This window comes from Triticum dicoccoides, chromosome 1B, assembly GCF_002162155.2.
Source record: "Triticum dicoccoides isolate Atlit2015 ecotype Zavitan chromosome 1B, WEW_v2.0, whole genome shotgun sequence".
Classification (NCBI taxonomy): domain Eukaryota; kingdom Viridiplantae; phylum Streptophyta; class Magnoliopsida; order Poales; family Poaceae; genus Triticum; species Triticum dicoccoides.
Window position 1 is genome coordinate 422518691 of NC_041381.1, and position 5769 is coordinate 422524459.

Here is a 5769-nt window from a genome sequence, read left to right on the forward strand (position 1 = left end):
GCCATTAACTGCACGGCCAAACCTAAGTTCGGTTCGAAATTTACGGAGATTCTGCAGTTGGTTTGTAACGCCAGACAAGGTTCGCGAAATGTGGGCAGTTAGAGCGCTACTGCGCGCGGCGCGCATAAAATGCTTTGGAGGTTAGCACGTGTCGAAGTTGACGAGGAGATTAGTGGCAAATCTCCCAGGATTTAGCATCCACGTTGCCCTGTTGGTCCCCTGGCGACAGTATCTAGATTGTTAATTAGCTGACTAGGATTCTGTTAATCACACTGCCATCTTGAATCGTGAATAAGAGAGCTCTGTCCCGCTCGAACTGGTTTCTCACTGACCAGCACGCAGCAGCTGCGACATCTCATTCCCCAACCACCTCGCCAACTGCAAAGCCACGGCGGCTATATAAAGATGGAGATGATAATGTTTTCAATCGTGGTGAGAATTCATAATTAATTAGTCGGTGGTTTTATATAGTTCACATTACTATATTAGATATAACCCTGGTTAACTTCACTTGAACATGAAGAGACGAGAGCAGGAATCTCTAAACCTACGAAAGCCTATATAGAATACACGTACTGCTACACCACGTATACACATTGGTCTTGCTCATGTTCCTAAATACTCCCTCCGTTTTAAAATAGATGTCTCAACTTTATACTCCCTCCATTCCACAATGTAGTGCTTCCTCTATTTCCGTGTTTCAACTTTGACCGTAAATTTAACTATCAAGACCAATTGCGGCGGGGGCAAAAATTATATCAGTGAATTCGTATTCGAAAGAAGTTTTTAATTATATAATTTTTTCTCCCGTCGCAGTTGGTCTCGTTGGTTAAATTTATGATTAAAGTTGGACCTCAAAAAGCGCGGGCGCACTATATTTTGGAATGGAGGGAGTACTATAATTAGTATAAAGTTGAGTCATCTATTTTTGGAACGGAGGGAGTAACAACGTGTTAATTAGTTCTGACGCACGCCATGATTGCAACAAGGTGGGAGAAGAGACACCGCAATCTAACCCTGGCTACTTCGATGGTCATATCCCCTGGGAGGGGAGTACCGAAGCAAAGCTAGCAAAGCTACATGTACAGTAACTCATGATCAAAGATTTGATGGCGCCCGAATGAGGTGCACGCTCGCACAAGCTAGTCATTCCAACACGAAATCCACGGCCATCAACCCCTCTCTTCTCGATCATTCCCCCAAAGAGATCTCGGCAGATCATTGCGCCTCAACATCGAGATAGAAAGAACGGCGCGCGGCTCGGTCGTCAGATGCTTAATTTCCTCCATTAACGCGTGCTTAATGATGCTTAGTCTGAAGCACTGCGCCACGACCCGTACGTGGACGGCGTGCTGCCAGCTCTCCCGACGGATTTGGACTGTCAGCTTTAAAACATGATTAAAACAGCTTTTGACTGTTAAAGATGGCAAGTTGGGCGCTTAACTTGCGCAAGGTATGGCTGGATTCCTGCAACTGCAACTGCTAGGCGGCAAAGGAAAGCCTTGTTGCTGAGGAATAGTAAATGACTGATGTGCAAGTCAGATTAGTGTGCGCTAGCGTTATATAGTTTATGGACATCCACCTAACTAATCCCAGGTAGCTAGCTCCCAGTGAGGGCGGTGCAAGTGTTACATCGCGACGGGTCGGGAATTCAGGAGCACTCGTTGCCGCTGCACCTAACAGGCCGCCCAACTCACAGACCGACCGATCGATACGGCCATTGCCAATGCCAGGAAGCCATTGTTCTGCCTCTACGTACACTCATCTACTAGTATATGCTAGAGTGTAGTCTTGACTTGGCGCCCACGGGAGAGAGAGGAGCCGCACTAGGTTAGCTACCTGCAGTGCGGTGGTAGCTAACATATACACCACTGAAATTAAAATTTATCAGCACCTAGAGAGTGGAGTAGTGTATGCCTGCATGGTTATACATCGGTGTCATGGTAAGACCATACATCGGTAAACTAAACTGGGAGACGTGCGCCTTTTGACGGTGGATCCCTGGTCTGGTCGGGGGATGGGCGGGGCGGTGAAAGTGGAGCGAGACGAGAGACCGGCCGGCGGGGTGAAAAAAGTTGGCAGCTCCACTAGCGGTGCACCAGTCAGTGTACTGCGAAACACGTACAGTAGCTGGTGAGGTCTTCGACCAGGTGGGAAAAGGCCAACAAGAAAGGCACCAACTTTTGCATTTTTGCCAGAGAGAGGGAAGAGAGGAGCCCGGAAGCGGAGGGGGGCAAACGGTAGAGGGCAGCAGATGTGATTGGAATATCCAAATGTCACGGAAAGGAGAGCCCGGTCCTTGAAGAAAAGAGCCCAGAAAACAAAAAGGGATTGAGATGGCAACAACAAAAGCAGAGCCGCCGAGAGAGTCTGGTTCGAAGTATACGAGCGGCAGCATGGAGCCAAAGGTGTAGGTACGCGCGCGCACGTACGGGCGCGGGGCGTCCAGTATCTCTCTTCTTCGTGCGGCTGTCCCCTTGGCCCAGTAGTAGCATGGTCGATACTGGGCCCAGCAGTAGCAGATACTGGGCTCGATCGCCAGAGTTTTACTAGCGTAGTGTGTAGTAGGTAGCAAGCAGTAGCAGGAAACAATACGACCCAATTGACCCAAACATACATATGCATGTGGGCCGGCGGCCTCGATTTGGAGCTCTCCCCCGCCGGCACGCGCGCGGCGTGCGCGTGAACTTTCTTGGGGCGTATCTTTTTGTTGGCCCAGCAAGCACTCCTCAAAGTTGGCTATGCCTTGCCTGCGCAGTGCGCACCTGCACTGCATTGGGCAAAGGTTCATGCTTGCACGTTCTCGCCAGTTGCCGCAATACTAGCTCATCTTCAGGCCAACTCCACCGCGCGACCACAAACGAACGTCCGGATTGGTTCAAATCTGTCTCTTTGGGGCGCCGATGGGTACGCCCGCGTCCGGCTGTGTCTATTGGGTCGTGCGTGCGTCCACCGCGCGGCCGCACCCCAAATCGTGTCCGGGATGGACGGGAATAAAAAAATTAATTAAATAACTAAAAAAACAAATAAACGCATTTAAAAAACATAAAACATATATATGGGTTGGCCACAAAACGGCCCAGTTTCAACGGCCACTTAAAAGGCCCAGATTCATAATTAACATAATAAGAAAATAAAAAAAACTCCTCCCGCGCGCTCCTGCCGCGCCCGTCGGTGCCATGGCCGTCGCCGTCTTCAATGGCCGCCGGTGTCGTCGTCGTCGCTGACGAGGTCGACGTACTCCGGCGGCATCCAGAGGTGGGCCGACTGTGCGTGGTGGACGGGGGCGGGCTGGACGGCCGGAGGTGCCTGCACCACCTCCTCCCGCGGCGACGCCTCCCGCTCCGGAGTGGGGCACCAGTTCACGCCCAGGTCGGCGGCCATCTCTGGCGCAGTGCAGGACCAGCCCCACCCCTGGCCCAGGAGCTGCTCGAACGCGGGCGGGTCCTCCTCCATCGGCTCCTCCGTGGCGGCCGCCGTGACGGCCGCCAGCTGCAGCTCCGGAAAGGCAACGTCCCCGGTGGTAGAGAGGGCCATGGCCTCCTCCAGGCCGTCCCACTGCCGCTCGTCGTGCGTGTTCATGGAGTCGTCCATGACACGCTGCAGGAGACGGGCCTCCTCCTCCGCTGTCATGCGAGGAGGGGGAGGGAGCGACAGAGACATGGAAGGCGACGGCGTGGGCGTCAGGCCGCGCACCCGCGTACGCCCATGCGGCTCTGCACGTGGCCTCCGCGGCCCCGACACGGTGCCGCCGAAGTAGGACGCGCGCCGCACGTCGTGCTCGTCCTGGAGCCATGTGTCCCAGAGCGGGGAGTCGGGGGCATACCCGCGGTCGTAGTACAGGTCGTCGGGGAGGAGGCGGTGACGGCGGTTGATCTCATCGCGTCGTGCACGGCCGATCGCCGACCCTGGCGGGATGGGGACCCGGTCCGCGGAGAGGTGCCACCCGTTGGGGAGGTGGGCGTCGCTCCACGGGACCGGCGTCCTCGTCTCCCAGTACCTCCGGCACACGTCCGCGCAGATGTACTGCCAGTCGCGCTCGCTGGAGGGCCTAGGGGCAATGGTGAAGGGGGCCGGCGTGGGGACTCGACGGGACGAGCGCGGCGGTGACGCGGGGGCTCGACGGGAGGAGCGCGGCGGAGACGCGGGCTCCTCCTTCTTCACGGAGCTGCGGCGGCGCCCCGAGGAGGAGCCGGCCTCGCGGTCGTGCTTGCCCTTGCCGTTCCAGAAGCCCATGGCGAGGTGGGCGGCCGGCGAGCTCGAGGACAAAGGAAGGCTAGGGTTCGGCGCTGTCGGGGTTCGAGGAGGCCGCTGGGTGGCGTGGGACAGTGTGGGCGACGACCCGTCCACGCTTCCCACTTAAAGAAGGACGGCGACCGTTCGACGTGCGGATGACAGGCGGGGCCGCCCGCTCGTGCGCATTGATGTGGGCGGGTGGGAGGTAGGTGGCCGCCTGCCACGCGGTCCCGAAGCAGACGAGGCGCGCGTCCGTTTGATGTCCGCCGCGCCCCAAACCGGCTCAAGTTTACGCTCGAAATGGGTCGATCCGGACACAAAACGGACATGATGGTCCGGGCCGTCGCGCGCTGGGCCGCCTCCTTTGTCCCTTTTGCCTCAAACGGACAGGATCGGACAGGATGGGGTCGCGCGGTGGAGTTGAGCTCACATAATCACATCGGCACTGGCCGAAGGACAGAGCATGCACTAACCGAATCGGTCAATAGGCCGCGGATGGTGGTTTTGTGATGCCTTTATCAAATTTGCCATTTCTCGCCCTCTTTGTCGACGGACGAGGCTCGCCTGCTCCCGGGCCGTACTCCCATGCGTGCTCCCGTCAAATCCAACGACGCACAGCCCGACCTTCCTTTGCCCCGAAAATAAAAAAACCAGTATCGTTCCCCGCCACTCTCTTTGTTTCTCGTGAAGGTATAAACCAACAAAACCGGGCGCTCCGCCTGCTGCCCATGCCTCGCGCCGTCCTCATTTTTTGGCGGCGCTCCTCCTCTACAGACGGCCAAATGCCCACGTCGATCTATAGCTCGTACGGTCGCGGAGCTGCCCCTCCGCCTCGGTTCGGCGGGCGGCGGCATCCACATGACCACAGTCATCGCCGAACCGGCCGCCAGCGGTACCATGGAGACAACCGTGCAAGGACGAAGAACACGGAGGCCGTGCCACAGTGCCCATCGTGCCCCGACGATGCATGCAACAGGGAGCGCGATGTGCACCATGTCTCTTCCCGTTTCTGTGTCCAACGCGAGTAGCTAGCTACGAAGCCTATGGGCGCCGGTGTACGAGCGCCATGCGTACGCTGACATCATACCTGCGCCAACAGGCTTGCACAAGCGGTTCCATGCTCTGCGGTTCCTAGTCTCGTCCTCGCCGGAGTCGTCGAAGCTAGAACCATCTAAATTCTCAACCTAGCTATTCATGCCGTCCTCTACGTATTCGTCTCAATGCACGCCATGGAGTTCACCGCGCAGGTGCCCGGTCAAATCCATTTTTTCATTGAAAGAGCAGGAGGGTAGAAAGAGATAGAGTGCCCGGTTTTTCCCTTTTTTCCATTATTACAAAAAACGGAGGGGGTCAGTGGGCCAACGTTGTTGGTTTTTAATTCGGGGGAAACGCTGGTTAGGCTGTGCGTCGTTGGATTTGACGGGAGCACGGATGGGAGTACGGCTCGGGAGCAGGCAAGCCTTGTCCTCTGTCGACCAAGAGTGACGCATCGTCAGGCAAAAAAGTTGCGCAGCTGTGTTTATGTTTAGAAAA